Source organism: Delphinus delphis, chromosome 2 (genome assembly GCF_949987515.2).
Source record: "Delphinus delphis chromosome 2, mDelDel1.2, whole genome shotgun sequence".
NCBI classification, from domain to species: domain Eukaryota; kingdom Metazoa; phylum Chordata; class Mammalia; order Artiodactyla; family Delphinidae; genus Delphinus; species Delphinus delphis.
This window is the reverse complement of record NC_082684.1, coordinates 104,838,173-104,864,124: the sequence shown is the minus strand read 5'-3', so window position 1 is coordinate 104,864,124 and position 25,952 is coordinate 104,838,173. Positions and strand designations below refer to the sequence as shown.

The window sequence follows — 25,952 nt, the reverse complement described above, 5'->3', positions numbered from 1 at the left end:
CAGTATTCTATAAATATTAGTTAGGTCAAGGTGGTTGATAATGTTGCTCAGATCATCTATGTCTTTACTGATTTCTTGTGTAGTTTTTCAATGAATTAATAGAGGGATTAATTGTCCATTTCTCCCTTCAATTCTGCCAAATTTTGCCTTGTGGATTTTGAAATTCTATTATTAGATACATAAATATTTGATTATTGTTATGTCTGTCTGATGAATTGAACCTTTATGGTTATGGATGTCATTCCTCATCTTTGCTAATAATTTTTGCTTTGAAGTCTATTTTATCTGATATGCTCACTATTTGTAGCTATATCTTTTACCATTCATTTACTTTTGATCTATCTGTGTCTTTATATTTAAAGTGCATCTCTTGTAGACAGAATATAGTTGAGTCTTGCTTTTTTATTCATTTTGGTAATATCTGCCTTTAAATTGAACCATTTGTTGTTCCATAGATATTTAATATAATAATTGATACGGTTGGATTTTGAGCTACTATTTGTTTTTTTCCCTTCTGACTTTTGTTCCTTTCTTCTCCTTTCCTGTCTTCTTTGGGCATATTCAATTTTTTTTTTAAAGAATTTCACCCAATTAAAAAAAAAAGAACTTCATTTTACATATTGACAGCTGTACCTCTTTGTCTATATTTTAGTAGCTTCTCTAGTACTGCAATGTAACTATGTACTTAAGTTTTCACAATCTACTTAGTGATGGTATTGTACGATGTCACATAAAGTGTAGAAGTCTCATAACCAAATAGGCCCATTTACGACAATCCTTGCCCTATCCTTTATGCTTTGTTGTATGGATCATATCTACACACATTAGAAACTCCACAAGATGATGTCATAATTTTTGCTTTAAACTGTCCTTCATTTTAAACAAAGTAGGAAGAAAAGAGTCTTTCATATTTACCCAGATATTTACCATTTCTGATCCCTTCATTCATTCATGAAGGTCTAAGATTTTCCCTGATATCATTCCCCTTTAGCCGAAAGAATTTCTTCCAGCATTTCTTGTGGTGCAGATCTGCTGGTGGATGAATTCTCTTAGATGAATTCTTTTATCTGAAAATAACTTTATTTCAACTTCATTCATCCTATTGGATGTAAAATTCTATATTGACAATCTTTTTCTTTCAGCAGTTTAAAGATTTTCCTCCACTGTCATCTGACCTTCACAATTCCAGGTGAAAAATCAAAGATAACTCAAATTATCGTTCTCCAGTATGTCATGTATTGTTTATCTTCACTATTCAGATTTTATATTTGTTTTCAGCAGTTTGACTATGACGTACCTAGGAGTGGTTGTCTTCAGTTATATCTCATTGTGGTGCCCTGAGAATTTTGAATATATACATTTTTGTCTTTACCAAATTCGGGGATTTTTGCCATTATTTCTTCACATTTTTCTGCCTTGGTTTCTCTCTCCTCTCATTCTCTAACTCCAGTTAATACCATCACCTTAATATTGTTTGATATGTCATTTTTTTTTCAGTCTTTATTCTCGTCTTTTGACTGAGATGTCTCCTGGTATTTCTTTACTTTCACTGACCCTTTCTTCTGACAACTTCAACTTGCTGTTAAAATCAGTCTTTTTTTTTTAAAATAAATTTATTTATTTATTTATTTATTTATTTATTTATTTTTGGCTGCATTGGGTCTTTGTTGCTGTGGGCAGGCTTTCTCTAGTTGCGGCGAGCGGGGGCTACTCTTCATTGTGGTGTGCGGGCTTCTCATTGCGGTAGCTTCTCTTGTTGCCGGGCACAGACTCTAGGCGTGCGGGCTTCAGTAGTTGTGGCATGCAGGCTCAGTAGTTGTGGCTCGCAGGCTCTAGAGCGCAGGCTTAGCTGTGGCGCACGGGCTCAGTTGCTCCGTGGCATATGGGATCTTCCCGGACCAGGGCTTGAACCCATGTCCCCTGCATTGGCAGGTGGATTCTTAACCACTGTGCCACCAGGGAAGTCCCAAAATCAGTCATTTATTTGTTTACTTATTTTCAGTTTTAGAATTTCTATTTTTAAATATAATTTTCTTTTTTCTTAAGATTCTCCATCTATTTATTTGTTATGATTATCTTTTGCATAAAGTTTTTTGTAGATATTTATAATAAATGCTTAAAGGTTTTTTTCTCCCCCCCAACATTTGGGTGGTGTAGGTATCTACTGTCATTGTCTGACTTTTCTAATGATGTTGAGCTACATTTTCCTTTTTTGCATGTCTAGGATTTTTAAAATTTGTATAATGGACGTTGGAGATGATACATTGTACAGATTATGGATTCTTTTATCTTCTCCTGAAGAACATTGATTTTTGTATTAGCAAGCAGTCAAATTAATAGCTTGAACTTGACCTGAAGCTTGTGGAGTTCTGGTTCACCCCTTTGTTACGGCGAGTCTGTTTAAGTTTCACCATTATTATTAGGGTGAATTCCTTAGTCCTGCTCCATAGTCTTCTAAGGCATAGCCCCTATGGAATTTCAGTGGGCAGCCTAAAGGCATTTACCAAGCCCCTTTAAATTTGTGGAAATCAAACTACAAATTTTGTCTCCCTTGCAGTACACAGCAGCAGAAATATCTCCCTTTCAGCTGCTGTTTCCCACTAGGCTCCTTGGAGTCTCACCCAGTGGATGTGCAGTAAGGAGTTATCCAAGGATTTGTGGGATTTTTTAAAAAATAAATTTATTTATTTTATTTATTTATTTTTGGCTGTGTTTGGTCTTCGTTGCTGTGTGCAGGCTTTCTCTAGTTGTGGTGAGCGGGGGCTACTCTTTGTTGTGGTACGCATGCTTCTCACTGCGGTGGCTTCTCTTGTTGCAGAACATGGGCTCTAGGCACACGGGCTTCAGTAGTTGTGGCACACAGGCTTAGTTGCTCCGTGGCATGTGGGATCTTCCTGGATCAGGGATCAAACCCGTGTCCCCTGCATTGGCTGGTGGATTCTTAACCACTGTGCCACCAGGGAAGTCCCTTGTAGGAATTTTATGTGCAGGTTTAGGGGATCCCCTCTCTGTAGATACCTCCTTTCTGGGGTATTCCCCCCTCAGTTTCCAGCTGCTCCACCCTGAAATTTATCCACTGATGTCTTAAGCCAAGAAGGTCTGTGGCTTTCTGCATGAGGTTTAGCCACACCACACTGTACAGATGGGGGAGGGCCCTAAGGGGAAAGCTTTGGAAAGACAGAGCTCATCCAGTGTGGTTCTCTTCACTCCAGGGTCAAATCGCCAGGTTCTGTTGGCTCTTGATTGCTCCAAATAATTTTTAATTTTTTCTTTTAAATTAACATTTAGGGACTTCCCTGGTGGTGCAGTGGTTAAGAATCCGCCTGCCAATGCAGGGGACATGGGTTTGATCCCTGGTCCAGGAAGATCCCACATGCCGCAGAGCAACCAAGCCCATTGCCACAACTACTGAGCCTGCACTCTAGAGCCCGCGAGCCACAACTACTGAGCCCACGAGCCACAACTACTGAGCTCACGTGCCACAACTACTGAAGCCCGTGCATCTAGAGCCCATGCTGCGCAACAAGAGAAGCCACCGCAGTGAGAAGCCTGCACACCACAACAAAGAGTAGCCCCACTCCCTGGTGGCACAGTGGTTAAGAATCCGCCTGCCAATGCAGGGGACACAGGTTCAATCCCTGGTCCGGGAAGATCCCATATGACGCAGAGCAACTAAGCCCGTGGGCCACAACTAGAGCCCACGCAACTACAGCCCATGCTCCACAACAAGAGAAGCCACCGCAATGAGAAGCCTGCATACCACAACGAAGAGTAGCCCCCTCTCTCTGCAACTAAAGACCGCAAGCAGCAATGAAGACCCAATGCAGCTAAAAAGAAAGGAAGGAAGGAAGAAGGAAGGAAGGAAGGAAGGAAGGAAGGAAGGAAGAATTGGCTATTTTTGTTGTACATTTATATGAATTTTAACACACTAGTAGATTCATCACAATCAACATAGAACAGTTATACCATCCCAAAAAACTAAGCCTTTTAACATCTCATATTAGTATGACCCACATGGAACAATTAATGAACCAATATTGATATATTATTATTAACCAAAGTCCATCCTTTATTCAGATTTCCTTACTTTTTTTTGCTGAGGTCCTTTTTCTGTTCCAGGATTCCGTGCTAGATGCCATTACATCCATCCATCCTAAATACCAAATTACATATTACCAATTAAATATTACATATATATAATATCTCCTTGGGCTTCTCTGGTCACAATAGTTTTAATTTGCATTTCCTTAATATGTTGAACATATTTTCATGTGCTTACTTGTTTTCTGTATAATCCCTCTGGTGAAGTGTTTGTTCAAGTCTTGTACCTTTTTTATTGAGATAGAATTCACATACAATAAAATTCACCATTTAAAAGTGTACAGTTCAATGGTTTTTAGTATGTTCATAAGCTTGTGCAACCATCACCACTATCTAATTCCAGAACATTTTCATCACCCCCCAAAAACATCCCATATCCACCGAGCAGTCACTCCTCATTCTCCTCTCTACCTTCCCCCAGCTCCTAGTAACCACTGATCTTTTTGTCTCTGGATTTGCCTAGCCTGGACATTTCATATAAATGAAATTATACATTCTGTGGCCTTTTGTGTCTGGCTTCTTTCACTTAGCATAATGTTTTCAAGATTCATCCATATTGTAGTATATATCAGTACTTCATTTATTTTTATGGTCAAATAATATTCCATTGTTTGAATATACCATGTTTCGTTTATCCATTCATCAGTTGATGGACATTTGGGTTGTTCCCACTGTTTGAATATTATGAATAATGCTTCTATAAACATTCATGTACCGGCTTTTATTTGAACTTACCTTTTCACTACTCTTGGGTATATACCTAGGAGTGGACTTGCTGGGTCATATGGTAATTCCATGTTTAACTTTTTGAAGAACTATCCAGCTGCTTTCCAAAGCAAATGCACCATTTTACATTCCTATCAGCACTGTTCCAGTTTCTCCACATTCTTCCCAACACTTGTTGTCTTTTTGATTACAGTCATCCTAAGAGGTGTAAAGTGGTATCTCATTGTGGTTTTGATTTGCATTTCTCTAATGACTAATGATGGTGAGCATTTTTCATGTGCTTATTGGCCATTTGTATATCTTCTTTGGACAAATGTCTTCAATACCTTTGTGCATTTTTAATTAGGTTGTGTTTTTATTATTAAGTTTTAGAATTCTTTGTATATTATGGATACTAGACCTTTATCAAATATATGGTTTACAAATATTTTCTCCCATTCTGTGGATTGTCTTTTCACTCTTTTGATAGTATCCATTGATACACACAAGTTTTTTGCTTTGATGTAGTTCATCTAATTTTTTCTTTTGTTGCTTGTGTTTTTGGTGTCTTATCTAAGAAACTATTGCCTAATACAAGGTCACAAAGATTTATATCTATGTATTCTTCTAAGAGTTTTTAGTTTTAGCTTTTGCATTTAGGCCTCTTATTCACTTTGTGCTAATTCTTGTTTATGGTATGAGGTAGAGGTCCAACTGCATTCTTTTGCGTGTGGATATCCAGTCATCCTAGCACCATTTGTGAAAGTAGTCTTTTTCCCACTGAATGATCTTAGACTTATTGAAAATCAATTGACCATAGCTGTATGGTTTGATTTCTGGACTCTCAATTCTATTCCATTGACCTATGTCTTATGCTAGTACCACATTGTCTTAAATGTGGTAGATTTATAGTAGGTTTGAAACTGGGAAATGTGAATCCTTCAATTTTATTCTTCTTATATAAGATTGTTTTGGTTATTTAAGGTCCTTTACAATTCCATATGAATATTAGGATCAGCTTTTCTTTTCTTTTTTAAAAGGTAGTTGGGATTTTGATAGGGATTGTGTTGAACTTGTAGATCGGTTTAGGGAGAACTACCATCTTAATATTAAATTTTCCAATCCATGAACATTGGATATCTTTCCAGTTATTTAATTCTTAATTTCTTTCAACAATGTGTTGTGGTTTTCAGTATACAATTCTTGCACTTCCCTGTATAAAATGAATCCTATGTATTATTTTTGATACTATTATAAATGGAATTGTTTCTTGAATTTCATTCTAAGATTGTTCATTGTTAACGTATAGAAATACAACTGATTTTTGTGTATTGATCTTGTATCCTGCAACTTTGCTGAACTTGTTTATTAGCTCTATTTAGTTTTTTGTGGATATTCTTTAGTATTTTCTAAATATAAGATCACATTACATTTAAATGGGACAGTTTTACTTTTTCTTTTCCAACCTAGACGCTTTTTATTTATTTTTCTTTCCTAACTGCCCTGGCCTGAACCTCCAGTACTATGTTAAATAGAGTTCGCAAGATCATACATCCTTGTCCTGTTCCTGATCTTAGAGAGATTTTTAGTCTTTCATCATTAAGTATGATGTTAGCTGTGGGTTTGGTTTTGTGTGTATGTGTGTGGGGGGGTAAATTATACATAATGTAACATTTACCACTTTAACCATTTTTAAGTGTATAGTTCTGTGTCATTTAGTATATTTACACTGCTGTGCAACAATTATCACCATTCATCTCCAGAACTTTATCACTCCAAACTGAAACAACTAGTAATATCTGTCACAGTCCCCACTTCATTTTATGAGGCTATTGTAACAATATATAAAGCAGACAAAGACCGTACCAAAAAACCAAACAAACAAACAAACAAAACCTTATGGGTCAATCTTTCCTATGAACACAGATGTGAAAAGCTATCTTCTAAAACATTAGCAAACTGAATCAAGAAATGTATTAAAAATTATGACCAAGTTGGGTTTATTCTCAAAATTCAGGCATGGGTTAATATTAGGAAATCTATCAGTATAAATCATTGCATTACTAGATTAAAGAATAAAAGCCATATATTAAATCTTGTTAATTATGTAAAAACATTGAACAAAGTTTAACGTCTGCTTACGATCAAAACCTTTAGCAAATTGGGAATGGAAGAGAACTTACTTAATAAAGGTTATCATGGCAAATATATTTAATGGTAAAATGTTAGAGCTTCTGTTATAGGTTGAATTGTGTCCCACAAAAATTCATATGATGAAGTCCTAACCAGTATTTCAGAATGTGACCTTATTTAAAGAGGGTCATTGCAGATGTAATTAGTTAAATTAATAATAGGTCATCAGTGCTCGCTTCGGCAGCACATGTACTAAAATTGGAACAATACAGAGAAGATTAGCATGGCCCCTGCGCAAGGATGACACGCAAATTCGTGAAGCGTTCCAAATTTTAAAAATAATAATAATAATAATAAATAGGTCATCAGGGTGAGTCCTAATCCAATATAACTGGTGTCCTTATAAAAAGAGGAAATTTGGACACAGAGGCAGATACAGACACAGAAAGAATGCTCTCTGAACATGAAGGCAGAGACTAAGGTGATGTGTCTACAATGCTAGGAACACCAAGATTGCCAGTAAACCACCAGAAGCTAGGGAAGAGGCATGGGACAGATTTCCTCTCACAGTTTCAGAAGGAACCAACCCTGCTGATACCTTGGTCTCAGACTTCCAGCCTCCAAAACTGTGTGGCAATAAATTTCTATTGTTTAAGCCACCCAGTTTGTGGTACTTTGTTATAGCAGCCTTCAGAAATTAATACAGCTGGCTTTCAAAATTAGAACAAGACAAAGACGTCTGCTATTACTGTTTCTATTCAACATTGTACTGAAGGTATTATCTAGTATAGGGGAAGAAAAAATTCTCTACCCTTTTAGGGTCCCTGGCTGGGCCTAAGAATTAAACGGACATAGGACAGATTAACAGGAGAAAAGTGTGCACATTTTATTAAATCTTTACATGTACATGGGAGCCTTCACAAGAGAATGAAAACCCAAAGAAGTGACCAGAGCAGGAAGCTTTTACACCTTTTAGACAAAGAAACAATAAATTTGTGAAAAATTGATAAGACAAAGGGGTTTGAGCTCAGGATAGTAAATGATGAAGAAGTCTGATATAATAGTAAATACATAAATTGATCTCTGCCCCTGGTTCCTGGCACAGAACTCCTAAAACCCTTGTAATTTCCTATGTGATAAGAGCACTAGGAGCATCTTTTGTTCTAATACTTGGTCTTTGGCTCCAGTTCCTAAATGTCTTGGGATTTCTTGGGTGCTGGCAGTGTCTTTTGTTCTGAGGTGACTCTGGGTGGGCTCCTGGATGGAGGCTGGTTACCAGAAAGATCAAGCCATGATTAGAAGCTTGAAATTTTCAGCCTCACTTCCCATTCTCCAGAGGGGGGAGAGGGGCTGGAAATGGAGTTAGTGATACATCATACTTACATGATGAAGCCTCCCTAAAAATCCTCAAAGTATACAGTTCAGAGAGCTTACAGGTTGGTGAACACATGGAGGTGCTGAGAGAGTGGCATGCCCAGAGATGGCATGGAAGCTCCAAACCCCTTCCCATATACCTTGCCCTATGCATCTTTTTCATCTGGATGTTCATCTGTATCTTTTATCATATCCTTTTATAACAAACGGTGTTGAAACAAATAGACTGACAGATATTTCCCAGGCAAAGATGGGTTTATTTAGTATCCGCAGAGAACTTCAATTCAAGGTCTGCAATCCTGGGAGAGCCACATGAACGTTCTCAAAAGGCAAGGGAAGGAGGATGCTTTTATTGGGAGGGAGAAAAAGGAAGTTGGGAAGGCTATAGTAAACAGAGTCCATGGCTTTTCACTGGCTGAGTCCTTGCCAGGAAAGAAGAGCCAGCTTTCTTCCTGTTGGGCTCAGCTACCATTACAGGGCATGAGAGCTCCCCCTTCTGTTTATTAATTTTTTACAGTATTAAGTAAACTGTCTTCCTGAGTTTTATGAGCCATTCTAAAAACTAAGTGAACCCAAAGTGGAGACAGGGGAGATCGTGGGAGGCTCCAATTTATAGCCAAGTCAGACAGAAGTTGTAGGTAACCTGGGGACCTAGTACTTGAGGTTGGCATCTAACATGGGGGCAGTCTTGTGGGACTAAGCCCTTAACCTGTGGGATCTTGAAGCTATCTCCAGTTAGATAGTGTCAGAATTGAGTTAATTTGTAGGATACCCAGCTGGTTTCAAAGAATTGCTTGTTGTGGGCAAAATCCCACACAGTCTGTTGTCAGAAGTTTTGTGACTGTGGTACTAGTGTGAGAGTAAAGGAGAATCACACAGGAGGAAAGCAAATTTTTCCATTCAAGATGTAACTAGGAAGATAAGGGTTAGTTTAATAAGGTTTGTTTGTATAGATTTCTCAGCCCCAGATTCCCCATCTCTGATGACAAGAATGTCTTCCTTCCTTCTGGTACAGGGTAAGTACTTTTCACATGGGAGTTTTAGCTCCTGCTTTCAGAAAGAAAAGGAGGGTCAGAGTGTCCTTCTTACACCTACTATTTCTTCAAAATCATCAATATACTAAAGTGGCATGTTTTGAGGTGACATAGTCTGGTTTCCTTCACTAGTACAGTAGGAGAAGAAAAAGAAGTAGAAGGCAAAACAAATAAAAGGCATGGTCCAACCTCCCTTGGAGGTTACAGTCTGGGACTGTATCAGCACTTCATGGAGAAAAGGGAAGGAAACAAAGTGAAAGATGTGTCTTGACTACTGCTCCATTCACCAAGGTTGCCTTCAAGAGAGTGGTTTCTCGGGTTTATAAGAATGGTCTTTCTCTGTAGATATTTTCTTTTAGATACTGAAACCTAGTATATTCCTCAGTCTAGGAAATGTTTCAATGAATTTTTAGCCTACAGCTACTGTTGTTGTTATTATTTCACCCAGATATATTGAATTCTATGTGTCAGACATTATATAAACTTAATGTTTAAAACAACCCTGAAGGGGCTTCCCTGGTGGCACAGTGGTTAAGAATAGCCTGCCAATGCAGGGAACACAGGTTCGAGCCCTGGTCCGAGAAGATCCCATATGCTGCGGGGCAACTAAGCCCGTTCGCCACAACTATTGAGCCTGCGCTCTAGAGCCCGTGCTCTGCAACAAGAAAAGCCACCGCCAATGAGAGGCCCGCGCACCGCAATGAAGAGTAGCTCCCACTCGCCACAACTAGAGAAAGCCTGCGCGCGGCAACGAGGACCCAACGTAGCCCAAGAAAAAAAAAAAAAACCTGAAAAGTAGATTGCAAGAGACCTCATATACTGTGGAAAGAATTTGATCCATCCTGTAGTCCCCTGAGGAGCTACTGAAGGTTTCTAAGCCATAGGAATTTTGTAATTAGGTAAGTTTTAGAGAATAACTAGTGGTCAGTGTGAAGGATAACGGAGACAGGGTAAGCAGGTTTTTTGGGGTGGCTGGGTGAGAGCACAAGAATAATTAAGAGATGAATGTGAACTAAGGTGGTAGCAGGCAGAATAAAAAGTTGGGGACATAGGGCTTCCCTGGTGGCGCAGTGGTTAAGAGTCCGCCTGCCGATGCAGGGGACACGGGTTCGTGCCCAAGTCCGGGAAGATCCCACATGCCGCGGAGCGGCTGGGCCCGTGAGCCATGGCCGCTGAGCCTGCACGTCCGGAGCCTGTGCTCCACAACGGGAGAGGCCACAACAGTGAGAGGCCTGCGTACTGCAAAAAAAAAAAAAAAAAAAAAAAAAAAAGCTGGGGACATAAAAAGAGATCGAGGTAACTGATACTTGAGAATCCTTTTAATTGGGTTGTCCCCAGGCATCCTTTCAAATCTCCTTTCCTAACTGAAGTAGGTTGAGAGTTAAGGTTTCTTCCACCCTAGTTCTTTATTCGTGTTCACTTTATACTCTTTCAAAATGCTCTAACAATTTATTTGATGCTCTCAAAACAAGTACAGGTAAGCATTATAGACAGAATGATTTTAAGTGGTCTTTTTCAAGGTTCAAAAGGCACAATCAAGACCAGACTCCTGATGTTCTGACAGTTGGACCCCAGGAGTAAATACGGAGGACCTGCAGTTTGTTTGGCTGATAGGCTATTGAGAGAATGTTTTATTACAGATAAAGCTCCTTCTCTCATCTTTATTCAGGGTCATCCTGAGGGAATACATTTAGAGGTCTTCACATCAGGAAAATCATCACCAATGTCTTTCTTGTCTATCTTGTCTATCACCTATCTTCCCCAGTGGCCAGGTGGGACTTCTCTCATAGTGTCCAGACAAGATGGTGGTGTTTCACCAACTGACCCTTCCCACAGCCTAGGAAAAGCATAGTGGACCTGTTTATCCCTTGCTCTTGATTATGTTACTCTCCCCACCCCACAGCTGGTTCCTGCCTGCAGTGGAATGCTAAATTGATTGGTTGCCCAACCAACAAACAGGCTGTAACAAATAAGAACCACTATTCCTCTAAGATAGTGTTTTATCACAGATTATTGCCATAAATTGGTTTCTTCAAAAGATAATGAGTTTCTATCTGTATGTAACCATAAATGAAACATTCAATGTTTCAAACATACAATGAAGACACATATAGGTGAGAAACGACCAAACTGAAGTTTGGAAAGTAAGCAGTAAAGCCATATGTGAGCCTGAAATGGAGAAGCCTATGAAAATCTCAAAAAGACAAACCTAGGATCAATAAAGGAGCTTATAGTACACGTACACAATTTATTTTCTCCTAAGTGGTAGTTTAAGCAGAAAATTTTGCTTTTAATTCTGATACTTATACAATTCACAAATTCACCTTTATTTTTAAAACTTTTGGTGAACCAAAGTTTTAAATTTTGTATCTCAGAGTGAAGAGAGAATTTGTTCATTTCATAACGACAGTAACAAATGAGGTGAAACATTGAAAACAAATTAAGAAAACAATCTGCCTCCTACTGCTATGTACACTCCAGGTTAGTGAAGAAATGGATAATGACTAACAAACTGTTGGCTAAAGTCACAGAAATGACTTTCCAGATGTTTTTGCTCAGTCAAGGGAGTTATAACACAGGAGGGAATGATCCATATCTAATTCCAAGCAGAAACTGGAAAAACATAGTATCTTAACTCTTTCTTTGTTTCAGTTATGTAGTGTCATAAGAACAGAATAGCTCTTCCTAGGAACAGGTTGTTCTGTTTGAGAAAACATATACCCATCCATGTAATTATCATTGCTGATGGGCTTCATTTCTTTGAGTAGATCTAGGTTTCCATCTGGTGCTATTTTCCTCCTGCCTGAATGGCTTCCTTTAATATTTCTTGTAGGGAGGGTCTGCTGCTGCTGAATTCTTTTAGCTTTAATAGGTCTGAGAAAGTTTTTACTTCACTTTTGCTTTTGAAAGAGGGTATAGAATTGGTATACCTTTTGTTTTGAAAGAAGGTATAGAATTGGTAAAGAATTCTAGCTTGACAGTTTTTTCTTTCAGTATTTAAGACTAGAAGTCTGAGATCAGGGTGCCAACACAGTGGAGGCCTGCTGAGGGCTCTCTTTCTGGCTTTTAGATGACTGTCGTCTTGCTATTTCATAACATTAGGGGGGTGGGGGGAGAACTCTTTGGTTTCTCTTCTTATAAGGGCACTAATCCCATCATGAGGGCCCCACTTTCATGATCTCATCTAAACCTAATTATCTCCCAATGACCCCACCTCCAAATACCATCATATTGAGGGTTACGGCTTCATATATAAATCGGAGGGGGGGCACAATTCAGTCCATAGCATTATACCTATCCAGGAGTATTCCTTCTTATAATTGTCACAATGATAGTAATAAACATAAGAGTTTTTTATGTACCAGCACTGTATCACATGCTTATATGGATAGTTTCACATAGTTCTTATTACATAGATGAGGGAAATGAGTCTAGTTCATTAACTAGACTAAGGTTATAGATGTTGTTGTACAGCTAGGATTTGAGCTCAGGCAGTCTGGCTTGAAGTCCTGAACGCCTAATTCCCTCCCTATACTGACTCAACCAGAGGAAAAATCATTTTGAAATCTGATGAATTCAGGAATTTGTTTTAGTTGTCAGATTTTTATGGACTCAGAAAAGAAGGGCTCCAAACATTTAAGTGGTTCTTTTGATAACTACTCATAAGAAAATAAACCAGACAGACCAAAAAAAAAAAAAAGTTGACATAAAAAGAGTTAAAAGCAAAGAAAAACTTTGGAGAGAGTACAAATAACAGTTTGAAAAGGTTAACTCCTTGAGTGCTATTCATATGAGGTGTGCCTTGTAGAAAGCACCAGAAGTGATAACCTATCTAATTGGCTAACAAGGAAAAAATGAGTGGAGACCTATCATTCCTTAGCTCCAATAGGGTCTAGGAAACTAGTACTGTCAAATACTGCTGGTAAATATATATTTGCATTCTTTCTGGAGAGAAAATTTGAAAATATGGATTTAAAACTTCAAATAATGTATTCTCCTGAACAAATAATTTAAATATGGGCACTTGGCTTAGAGAAGTCAAGACATACACAAAATTTTATGTATACAGATAGTCATCACTTCAAAAATAGATTTATATATATTCTGGTTATTAAAAACACACTAATTGTTAAAAATTCAGAAAATACAGAGATGTCTAAAGAAATAAAAACATATAATTTTGGATATTACCTCTCAGATTTTACCATTGTTAATGGTAACAATGAAACATTATTCACTAAATAAATTTGATGGCTCCATAGAAAATACCCTGCCTTCTTCCATTCAGAATGTCAGCATTCCTGTTCCATCATCTTGGCCCAATGACACATCTCACCGAAGTACAGAGAGCTCATAGCTAGCTCATTCTTAAGTATGCACAGTCAAGATTCCCCCAGACAGCTGAAGAAGCTTCCAATATAAAGACTGAAAACAGCAATTCAGGGAACAGGAGAGAACATGCATGCATATGCGCACACACATGCACATAGACACACACGGAGTGAGAAAACTGCACCCTTAAAACAGTAACAGGATGTTATGAAAGAGTAACAGAGGACAAAACCTCCTGAAAGTTAAAATTAGTGCTGAAATTAAATCAATAGAATGGGAGAAGATATTTGCAAATGATATATCTGATAAGGGGTTAATATCCAAAATATACAAAGAACTCATACACATCAAATCAAAAAATCAAAAAAACCTGATTAAAAAGTGGGCAGATTATGTATGACTGATTCACTTTGTTATAAAGCAGAAACTAACACACCATTGTAAAGCAATTATACCCCAATAAAGATGTTTAAAAAAAAAAAAAAAAAAGTGGGCAGAGGACCTGAATAGACATTTTTCCAAAGACGACATACAGATGTCCAACAGACACAAGAAAAGATGCTCAACATCGCGAATCTCCATGGAAATGCAAATCAAGACCACAGTGAGATACCACCTCATGCCTGCTAGAATGGCTGTTATCAAAAAGACAAGAGACAAGTGTTGGCGAGGATGTGGAGAAAAGGGAACCCTCATGCACTGTTGGTGGGAATGTAAATTAGTGCAGCCACTATGGAGAACAGTATGGAGGTTCCTCAAAAAAACTAAAAATAGAACTACCATATGATCTAGCGGGGTATTTATCTGAAGAAAAAGAAAACACTAATTAGAAAAGATATATGTTCCCCAACGTTCACTGCAGCATTATTACTCTCCAGGTGAGGTGAGGCAGGAGGAGGCACTTGCCGAGAATTGTACATCCCTTTCTTTAACATCACGCATTTAAGTGATTCACCCAAGAATGCTTTTCCAGTGTACTGGCAGCACCTGCTGTCAAAGTGGGTCTCCTTTCTCTTGTCTCCCTAACGCCCTTATGTTCACACAGGTGTCGAATTGATTTAAAAACCATCACACACCAAGCATCCAGGAGTTGTCCTCTGTATTCGTCACACGGGAAACCTGTTATCACCTCCTCTTCTCGTCAAGGTGTCGCTCTTGCTCTCAGATTCAGCTTAGCATTGAGAGAAATCAGAGTCCAAACACTGACTAAACTGTACAGATGACGAATGATGGGAGTTTCCACGAAGCTCACGCAGGTAAGACAGTAGAGATAACAACACTCTGCTTTTCTGTTTTGCTATCTGTAAAGCAAGACTTTCGACCTTGATGCTAAGGTTTCTTTCACGACTCCGAAATTCTAGGAGTTACAGAGGAGGAAGAAAGGGAGGTGTACTAAGAAAGAAATGGAAAATTTTATTCCAGTCAACTTGAAGATTATAACCTGAGAGTCTTTGAGAAATCTCTGAGGACTCGTCCACCTGTTAGAGGTCAAAGCACAGTTATATAAGTTTTTGAGACAAAGGGGGTTATACATCAAATGATGTATAATTTACAGTTTACACAATCCAGATGTACACATATAAAGTGAGCAGTGGGTCATGGGTAATTGTGACCCCTTGCAAGATTAAGGAGGAATGTTATCTCCTAAGGAGGTCTGGTTAATGTAGATGCATAACACACACTAAAGGGAAGAGAGGATGCCCAAATGGGCAAAGAAAAATTTTATGTTTAAATTATTCTCATCTTGCCGTAATATATGGATTTTATTTCATCATTACAAAGTTCTTTCCCAGGACACCTGAAATATATAAAGAAGGAACATAATCTTTACCATTGGAAAATCCATGACTCCACGCAAATTTCCTTGTGACTCCTTAGAATACAGTTCCAGCTATATGCTAAACTGTTTTTGCCAAAGTAAACTGTGAAACCATAAACATGATGTGAGGGGCTGCCTGTACATTTAGACCTCGGTGTCATTAATCAGTATATGTAATCTTAACAAGGTTATGCAGAAGAGGATGTGGAGAAAAGGGAACCCTCATGCGCTGTTGGTGGGAATGTAAATTAGTGCAGCCACTATGGAGAACAGTATGGAGGTTCCTCAAAAAACTAAAAATAGAACTACCATATGATCTAGCAGGGTATTTATCTGAAGAAAAAGAAAACACTAATTAGAAAAGATATATGTTCCCCAATGTTCACTGCAGCATTATTACTGTCCAGGTGAGGTGAGGCAGGTTTTTTTTTAAAAACAAAAAACAGGGCTTCCCTGGTGGCACAGTGGTTAAGAATCCACCTGCCAACGCAGGGTACACGGGTTCGAGCCCTGGTCCTGGAAGATCCCACATGCCGTGAAACAACTAAGCCCGTGTGCCACAACTACTGAGCCTGTGCTCTAGAGCCCGCATGCCACAACTACTGAAGCCTGCGCACCTAGAGCCTGTGCTCTGCAACAAGAGAAGCCACTGCAATGAGAAGCCTGCACGCAAGGAAGAGTAGCCCCCCACTCACCGCAACTAGAGAAAGCCCGCGCTTAGCAACGAAGACCCAGCGCAGCCAAAAATAAATAAATAATTTTTTTAAAAAAGTAATATAGTAAAAAAAAAACAAACCCAAAACTAAACACATAGTTCAGCCTGAAAGCAGAAGGCTTCAAGTATAGAGAGAGTTGGTTCTCTCTCTCTCCCTCTCTATCCTGATTGCTTCCAATATATATATATATCCCGACTGCTTCTATTTTATATAAATGTAAATAAATATTTATTAAAACATGTGGGGGCTTCCCTGGTGGCGCAGTGGTTGAGAGTCCGCCTGCCGTTGCAGGGGACTCTCAGGTTTTTAAAGACAGGGTGAGGGAGGGGGGGTTCAGGTTTTTAAAGACAGGGTGAGGGAGGGGGGTTGCGGGGTGCGTGATCAATTGTGGACATTCTTCTGATTGGTTGATGGTGAGGTAATTGGGAGTCAACATCATCAACCTTCTGGTTCCAACCGGTCTGGGGTCTATGTGCTTGCGTTCAGCATACAGTTAACTTCTTCCACCTGGTGGGGGTTTCAGTATTTGCAAAACAACTCAAAGGATTTGGCTCAGAATATTATCTATAGACCTTGAGGAAGAACTAAAGGTCCTTGACTTGGTTTAATGGCTAAACTATTATTATTATGTCTTGCTTGACTGTTTTCTTTTGTTTCTGCATTTTCTCACTTCTCTGATTAAATTTATTTTTTGGAACTTGGGGAAGGTGTAGGAGGCTAAAGTTTTTCTACAAACAAGAGGCAGCTGGAATAATGGGGGGGGTGCTGTCTGTCCCCCCTTATGGGGGAAAGCCCCATAAGGTCCTGCTCAGAGAGAATATTCAGGTGCCCTAAATAAAGAGGCTACAACAATGAGAATTGAAGCCCTGTGATCCACAAAGTAACTGAACCAAATATATGCCTTAGGGATTGTGTTTTAACACCTGAGGCACAGGCTTGTGCCAGTGGGAAAGCTGAGACTGAGGGAGGTGCCAGGAATGGGTAGCCCCTTCCATGAACTAAAACAATAAAAGCTCCAGAAAAGGCAGATTTAACAAATAAAAATACAAGACACCCAGTGAGATTTGAACTTCAGATAACAAATATTCAAAACATACATACTAAGTAATTATTGTTTATCTGAAATTCAAATGTAACTGAGCATCCTGTATTGTATCTGGTAACCCTACCTCAGAATGAAGTGAGGGGCAAGTCACACATACATTTTAGGGGGTGGTAGTTCCAGGCAGAGAGAATAGCAAGTACAAAGTCACTGAGGTAGGAACACAGTTGGCATATTTGAGGAATAAGAAAGCTAGAATGGCTGAAGTGGTGAGAGCAAAGGGGACAGTAGTAGGAGATGAGTTGGAGAAGCAGACTGGGGCAGAGATCTCATTGGGCCTTGAAGCCCATGGTAGGGACACAGGATTTTATTTTAAAGTGTGATGAATAGTCACTGGGCAGTTTGGGACAGGAGAGTGACTGGTGATTCAATAGGATTTTTCTGGTTTCTGTGTGGTAGAGAGAGATGAGGGTAGAAACAGAGAGTCCAGTTAGGATGCTCAGCCAGCAATCCAGGCAAAGATGTTGGTAGCTAGGACTAGGTTAGTAATTATATTGGGGGAAAAAAGTGATCAGATTCAGTATATATATTTTAAAGTAGAACTCATTTGCTGATAGGTTTGATGTAGAATGTGTCTGAAAAAGAAGCATCAAAGATGACTCCAAAGTTTCTGGCCTGAGTGACTGGGTGAATGCTGGTATCATAAGACGACGAATACTATGGGAAGAGCAGGTTTGAGAGTGGTGGAAGTCAAGAGTTTAATTTTAGACCTGATAAGCTTGAGATATGTATTAAACATCAATCAGAGGGACTTCCCTGGTGGTGCAGTGGTTAGGACTCCACACTCCCCAATGCAGGGGGCCCAGGTTCAATCCCTGGTCAGGGAACTAGATCCCACATGCATGCCGCAACTAAGAGTTCGCATGCCACAACTAAGGAGTCCATGTGCTGCAACTAAGGAGCCCTCGAGCCGCAACTAAGAAGCCTGCCTGCTGCAACTAAGGAGCCCGCCTGCCGCAACTAAGGAGCCCACGAGCCGCAACTAAGACTAAATAAATATTTTTTTAAAAAAACCATCAATCGGAGAAGTGAGGTTAATGTCTGGATGTATGAGTGTAGAGTTCTAGGGAACTGCCAAGACTAAAGAGTTAATTTGAGGTGCACTAAAATAGAGACGATTAAAGTCATTACATGGGAGGAAACCAACTGGAATGTCAGTGTAGAAAGGAAAAAGGACTGTACCCTGGGGTATTCTAAGATTAAGGGTTGGGAGGAAAAGGAGGAGGAGAATTAAGCAAAGGAAACTGAGAAAGGGCAGCCAGCAAGGTAGGAGAAAAACGAGGAGAGTGTGGTGCCCTGGGAACAACTGAAGAGAATGTCAGGAAGTGGGAGAGAGATTAGCTGTTTCAAATGCTGCTGGGAAAAGGAATAAGATGAAGACCATGAATTGTCTGTGACACTTTTCAATGTCAAGATTAAGAGATTATGGGAGCCGGACTTCCCTGGTGGCACAGTGGTTAAGAATCTGCCTGTCAATGCAGGGGACACGTGTTCAAGCCCTGGTCTGGGAAGATCCCATACGCCGTGGAGCAACTAAGCTCGTGCACCACAACTACTGAGCCCGTGTGCTACAACTACTGAAGTCTGTGCGCCTAGAGCCTGTGCTCCGCAACAAGAGAAGCCACCGCAATAAGAAACCCGTGCACCGCAATGAAGAGTAGCCCCGCTCGCTGCAACTAGAGAAAGCCCGTGCGCAGCAACGAAGACCCAATGCAGCCAAAAATAAATAAATAATTAAAAAACAACAAAAAAAAGAGATTATGGGAGGCATAACAAGAATGGTTTGCTATGGTGGGGATGAAAATCAGATGGGAGGGGGTTAAAGACAATAGAAGATGAGAAAATAAAGACAATGAACTATAATTTCAAGGAGTTATTGCTGTAAATGAAAGCAGAGAAATGGAGTAGGGGCTGCAATAGGATATTGGGTCAAGGAGGGATATCTTTGTAAATGACAGCAGTTATTATAATCTATCTGTAAACTAACAGGAATCATCCAGTAGAAAGGGAAAAGTGGACAATTCAGAGAAGAGAGGAATAATGGCAGGATCACAGTCTCCTTGAGTGGTTGAGAGGAGACGGAATCTAGTTCGCAGATGGAGGGACTGGGTGTAAATAAGAGCCCAGACAGATCCATACTAACGGGAGAGATTATATGGGACAGATTTGGGAAGGTAGGCAAATGGGGGCAGAGGGAGGACTGAGAGTGTGGAGTTATCTCCTGATTGCTTCTATATTATCAATAAGAAATCAAGGAGGTGGGGAGAGTTCTGAAGAGACAGGGGAAAGTATGAAATGTTCTCCTGGAAAATTGATATGAGCATAATGAGAGTAACTGATAAAATGAAAGTAATTGATAGAAAAAATATTGCAGTATCTTCAGGAGAAATCACATCTTTATAGTATTGAATCCTCATGTTCAAGGCCTTGATGCACCTTTCCATCATTTAAGCCTTCCTTTTTGTTTTTCAGGACTTTCAACAAGTTTTCTTCATATAACTCTCTGTCCTTTCAAATTCAGCAACAATGTCTGGGTGATGGCTTTTCAAAGCTAAGTGATATGGAGGGTACAGAGTTTTTTTTTAAAAAGCCAGATTTTTGTCTTCAGGGGTCATAGCATCTGTGAGTGAGTCTAGATGTGTCCATTTATGTGGACAATTGCAAAGGAATAGAATGCAGGGGGCTGATTAGTTTACTGTGAGAGTTCACAGTGGGCAACAGCCACTCAAGAAGAAGAAGAAAAAGATGTCCAGTCACTTTATCAGGAGCATCTATGCTCCTGCAGTCCTGCTCATTTACCTAGCACTAGAGGGCACACATGTGCAGCTGTTGGAGTCACAAGGAAGTCCTGACTGGTTAGCAATTCTGTTTGATTTGGCTGTTCTACTTGAGACATTTCTTGATCTCCCCTTTTCCTTTCAGAAATATATCTAAAAGGAGCTAGCTGGGTGTTTTTTTTATAGCATCAAGCTACCAAATGTATTGAGATAAAGGGGAGGGGGTTGTGAGCATTGGTACACTGTTTCTAGCTAAGGAGATGACAGGCTTTTGGTCCTTGGTCAATTCCATATAGCATGTAAATAATCCTAACAATAGTGCGTGTGTTTTTTATTACTGAGCAGCCTGAGAGGTCTGTTGTCAAGATTTTGATGGCTATATTTCTAGGCTATTTTTTGTACTTAATGATATTTTACAATAGTGATATCACAAGCTAAACTGTAAACTACTGTTTATCTTAATATAAATTTTTTTTTGCAACAGAAAAGTATCCCAGCTCTAAGCCACCATGGATCTGATGATCTGCTCATCACAATAGCTGGCTTCTGCATGGCAGCTCAACTCTCTAGGTGAAAAAGAAAATTCAAATTGCTCATTTGTTATATCTATAATTTTTTTTTTTTACTAGAAATGAAACAAAGTAAAATGAAAGACTGAAAATAAAGAGGTAAGCCATGAGAAATCAGACAGAGGTAAAGAGAAGCAAGAAGGAACAGTAACATTAACCTCAGATAAGGGTATATTGGTTAGATATAAATTGAAAGCACTAAATAGGATAAAAATTAATTTATAAAAGGCACAATTTACAAAAAGGATAGAGTAGCCATAGTCCTGTACAAACCAAAGACATAGCAATTGAATACATAAACCTACCTTTTGGAAATGCAAGAAAAACTAGTTTAAGATACATTTAAGTTGAAATTTTCAATCACACCTCTTTTAGAATTAGACTGATCTAGGAAATACGTCAGAGAATTGAATTCTGCAATCAATAAATTTGAATACTAAAACCAGTACACCTGATGTAATAGAAACACAGAATTTTCCAAATATAAGTAGAAAATATGCATATTTTAAATGTCCATGGAATATGTAAACGTTGACTATGTTCTTGACAAAGAAGAAAATCTTAATTTAAAAAGTACAGAACCTAATTCTCTGATCATAATAAAACTAGAAAAAATAAAAAGATGATTGAAAAAAAATTTTTTTTAATGATACCAAGTCCTGGATAAACCTTGGATCAAAGAGAAAATTACAACATATGTAAAGAGGAATGAAAAAGAGAATACTTTAAACTAAAAGCTATAGAACACAACACAAGCTGTATTCAGAGGCACATTTATGGCCTTAAGATGTCTTCATTAAAAACAAAAGATTAAAGGGACTTCCCTGGTGGTCCAATGGGTAAGACTCTACGCTCCCAACGCAGGGGGCCCGGGTTCAAGCCCTGGTCAGGGAACTAGATCCCACATGCGTGACACAACTAAGAGTCAGCATGCCACAACTAAGACCCAGAGCAGCCAAAATAAATAAATACATATAAAAAACAACAAAAACAAAAAACAAAAGATTAAAAATGGAGGCACTTAGAAAAAAATAATCTTAGATCCATATTTAGAAGTTAGAAAAGAACAACAAAAGAGAGTAGGATGAAGAATTATCACAAAAACTAAAACTGAAAAATAGAACAGCAGAAAAACAAACTCCAAAGCTGGTTCTTTGACAAGTTCAACAAAATAGACAAATCCCTTGTGAGCCTGACTTAGAAAAAAAGAAAGCAAAATTATGTAAGGTTAGGAATGAGAAAAGTAAACAACCACATGTGCAGAACAGATTTTTTAAATCATAAGAGAATTCTATGTCTAACACAATGACAACTAATTTGAAAAACCTTCTGGAAATGGATGACTTCCAAGCAAATTATAATTGATCCAGAAAACGTAGAAAAGATGAATAACTCAATTATCATAGAAGAGAGTAGACACCTTGTTTAAAATTCACATATAATGCTTCATGTAACATAGTTTCACAACCAAGTTCTCTATTCAGTCTTAAAAGAGCAGATAATTCTAAAGTTACTTAAATTATTTCAGACCATAGAAAAATGTAAAATGCTCCCTAATTTATTTTAAGGGATCTCATATAATTTTAAATACCAACATACAATTAACATAGTACCAAAAAAACCTACATACCAATCTCACTAATGAGATATATTCTAAATAAAATATCAATAAATGACACTTAGGAGTGTATCAAAAGAATAATATACTTTGACCAAATAAAGTTATTTGAAGAGCCTATCAGTATTTTGATAGGCACTGTTTCAAAAATTTTTGTCATAAACTTTTATCTTTAATACACTGAATTTTCTCATCCTGGAACATGAAAATCTCCATTTACTTAGGTTTTTCATGTCTTTCAATAATATTTCATATTTCCCATAAAATTCTTGTACATCTTTTGCTCAGTGTATTCTGATAGGTTCCTTTTTTTCTATTTTATTACTGGTATGTAAGAAAATTTTAAGTTTTTATATGTTGATTTAGCCACTTTGCTGAACCATTTAATTAGTTCTAACAGTTTGTCATTTCATTCTCCTGCATTTTCTAGAGAGAAAATCACATCATCTGAAAATAATATTTTTGCTTCTTCCTTTCCTAATCTTTTTTATCTTTTTCTTGTTTTGTTGCGTTGGCTAGAAAATCTAACACCATGCTGAAATTAGCAGTGAAAGTGGGTATCCATTTTTCCCTGACTTCAATGGGAATTTCTCTAATGTTTCATCGCTCTGTACAATATTTACTATAGATTTATGGTGCCTTTTATCAACTGTTATTTATCCATTCCAATTTTGCTGAAAGTGTTTTAAGTAGATACTGAATTTTTTCAGAAAACATTTTATCAGTTGAGATGATCATACAGTTTTTAAACCTCTAAACCATACAAATGATTTATAGCAACAGATTTTCTTTTCTTTCTTTTTCTTGTTGTTTTCAGTTTTTGGCTGCACCCCGCAGCATGTGGGATCTTAGTTCCCCGACCAGGGATCAAACCCATGCCTCCTGCATTGGAAGGCAGAGTCTTAACCACTGGACCACCAGGAAAGTCCCAGATTTTCTAATATTAAATCATTTCATAAGTGCTTTCTTGTTCCAAATGAAGTGCAAGATTGAATTTGCTAATATTTTACTTTAGAGCTTTGTATCTATGTGAGTTTGGTCTCTAGTATTTTTTTTTCTTCCCCTTGTGCTGTATTTATCAGGTTTTTCTATCAGGGGGATGCTAACAATACAAAATAAGTTGAACTACAGTGAGGTATCACTTCACATAGGTCAGAATGGCCATCATCAAAAAGTCTACAAATCATAAATGCTGGAGAGGATGTGGAGAAAAGGGAACCCTCCTATACTGTTGGTGGGAATGTAAATTGGTGCAGCCACTATGGAGAACAGTCTGGAGGTTCCTTAAAAAACTAAAAATAGAGTTACCATATGATCCAGCAATCCCACTCCTGGGCATATATCTGGAAAAGTCAAAAACTCCGATTCTAAAAGATACATGCACCCCAATGTTCACAGCAGCACTATTTATAATAGCCAAGACATGGAAGCAACCTAAATGCCCGTTGACAGATGAATGGATAAAGAAGATGTGGCATATATATATATATATATATATATATATATATATACACACACACACACACACACAAACAGACACATATATACCTATGGAATATTACTCAGCCATAAAAAAGAATGAAATAACGTCATGTGTGGCAGCAACATGGATAGACTTAGAGATTATCATACTAAGTGAAGTCAGTCTGACAGAGAAAGACAAATATTATATGATATCACTTATATGTGGAATCTAAAAAACTGATACAAATGAACTTATTTACAAAAGAGAAATAGACACAGACATAGAAAACAAATTTATGATTACCAAAGGGGAAAGGGGGGGGAAGGATACATTAGGAGGTTGGGATTAACATACACACTGCTACTATATATAAAATAGGTGAACAACAAGAACCTACTGTATAGCACAGAGAACTATATTCAGTATCTTGTAATAACCTACAGTGGAAAAGAATCTGAAAAAGAATACATGAATATATATATTAATCACTTTGCTGTACACCTGAAACTAACAGAACATTGTAAGTCAACGATACTTCAATTAAAAAAAATTTTTTAAAGTTGAACAACTCTCCTCCCCCACCTCATTTCATACCACAATTTCCATGACAAAAAAAAATCAACAAGCAAAAATCATGCAGCTTGAAAGTAGCATTCCAGGAATAAAGGACAGCATGATCAGGGACACCAGGATGAAAAAGCACAGGATATGCTCAGAGGATAGGGTATACGACTTCTTAAACTGGAATAAGTAACACAAAGTAAGTCTGGCCCAAGCTGCTAATTAATCTTCAAATCACAACTCCCCTGCACTCAATTTATTCATTTTGTATACAAAACAGACTCCAAACTCCAGCCTGTATTCAAGATCCCTCCTGCTTTAACCTAACTTCTTTTTACATTCCAACCTGTGCTTGTCTGTGATGTCTGTCTGCCTAGCATGCTGTCTATGATGGTCTATGATGGCACATCCAAATCATACCCACCTATCAAGGGGATAGACCAAATGTCCATGAAAAGTTCTCAGATCCAATGAAATTATATTTGAATTCACTGTACTACAGCTATTTATCGTCAGCGTTTGGCTTGCCTACTTCTTAAGCTCTTTGACAGCTATACTGGGTTGTACAGTGTCACATTCCCCCCACCCCCACCCCATTCATGTCCTTCCTGGAGCTTAGAATGTGACTTTATCTGGAAGTAGTGTCATTGTAGATGTAGTTAGTTAAGATCAGGTCATACTGGAGTAGGATGGGCCCTTTATCCAACGGGACTAGTGTTCTTTTAAGAGATGAGACACAGACCACAACATGAGAAAAGAGTTAAGAGACTGGAGGAAGGCAGGTACAAGCCAAAGAACACCAAGGATTGCTGGACAGCACCAGCAACTAAGAAGGGGCAAGGAAGGGTTTTACCTAGTCTCAGAGGAAACATGATTCTGCTGACACCTTTATTTCGGACTTCCAGCCTCCAGAACTGTGAGAAAATAAATACCTGTTGTTTTAAGGCACCCAATGGGTGTCACTCCGTTATGACAGCCCTAGGAAACTAAGACAACAGCAATTTTAATTTCTAATTTACCTTCCCAACCCAAAGACTGCCATATCCATAGACCAGCCCAGGACTACGTAGGCGCTCAATCCCGGCGGTGGTAAAGGAATGAGTGAGCTTCAACAGTCCTACTAATCAAGAATTACCAGGCGCTTATGAGCTACTGCTGTGAGATGCACAGCCAACGTTCAGCAAATGGTAGCCATTAATGCGGCAAGATACGGGGCTACACAGATAAACGAAAGACAGTAAGAAACTAAATACAGCAAGGGGCAAGTGGAGCAAGGCCAGAAACACGGGCAGTTGTGGGGGGTAGTGGGCCTCGATTCCCCGGAGGATCCCCGTGGGAGAAGTGGGTTGTTTTCTGAATAGATGGAGTCTCCAACCCGCTCTCTCAAGCCCCACTGAACGACTCCCAGGCCTCTCTGGCCGTGGACCCAGCAACAAACACACCCCTCCCCCAACCCGCGTCCCTAGCTGCTCTAGACCACCCTACCGGGCGTACGACATCCCTCCCAGAAAGCGTCAACCACTTAGTTCTCTCCGCGCCTGCGCACGGCGCCTCGACCCGACGCACCACCCCACGCTACTGCGTGGGGCGGGACTTCCTCCCGGCGCCCCGGAAAGCGGAAAGAGCTCTTTTCCGCCGGAAGAAGA

The 25,952-nt window shown here is 38.8% G+C and overlaps 1 long non-coding RNA gene and 1 other non-coding gene across 3 annotated transcripts; one reads left to right on the top strand and one right to left on the bottom strand.

The window, feature by feature from the left end:
• Positions 1-4,278: 4,278 nt before the first annotated feature.
• Positions 4,279-25,855, bottom strand: LOC132419723 (uncharacterized). 2 transcript variants are annotated; one of them, XR_009518231.1, is made up of 4 exons: positions 25,792-25,855; positions 25,160-25,220; positions 24,143-24,199; positions 4,279-4,328 (listed from the first exon to the last, which is right to left on the bottom strand). It is a non-coding gene; the product is annotated as an uncharacterized lncRNA (long non-coding RNA). The 2 variants fall into 2 exon arrangements; XR_009518230.1 differs by lacking the exon at positions 4,279-4,328 and having other exon boundaries at positions 24,061-24,199.
• On the top strand, positions 7,168-7,274 carry LOC132421492 (U6 spliceosomal RNA). The gene has a single exon (XR_009518736.1). It is a non-coding gene; the product is annotated as a U6 spliceosomal RNA (small nuclear RNA).
• Positions 25,856-25,952: the final 97 nt, after the last annotated feature.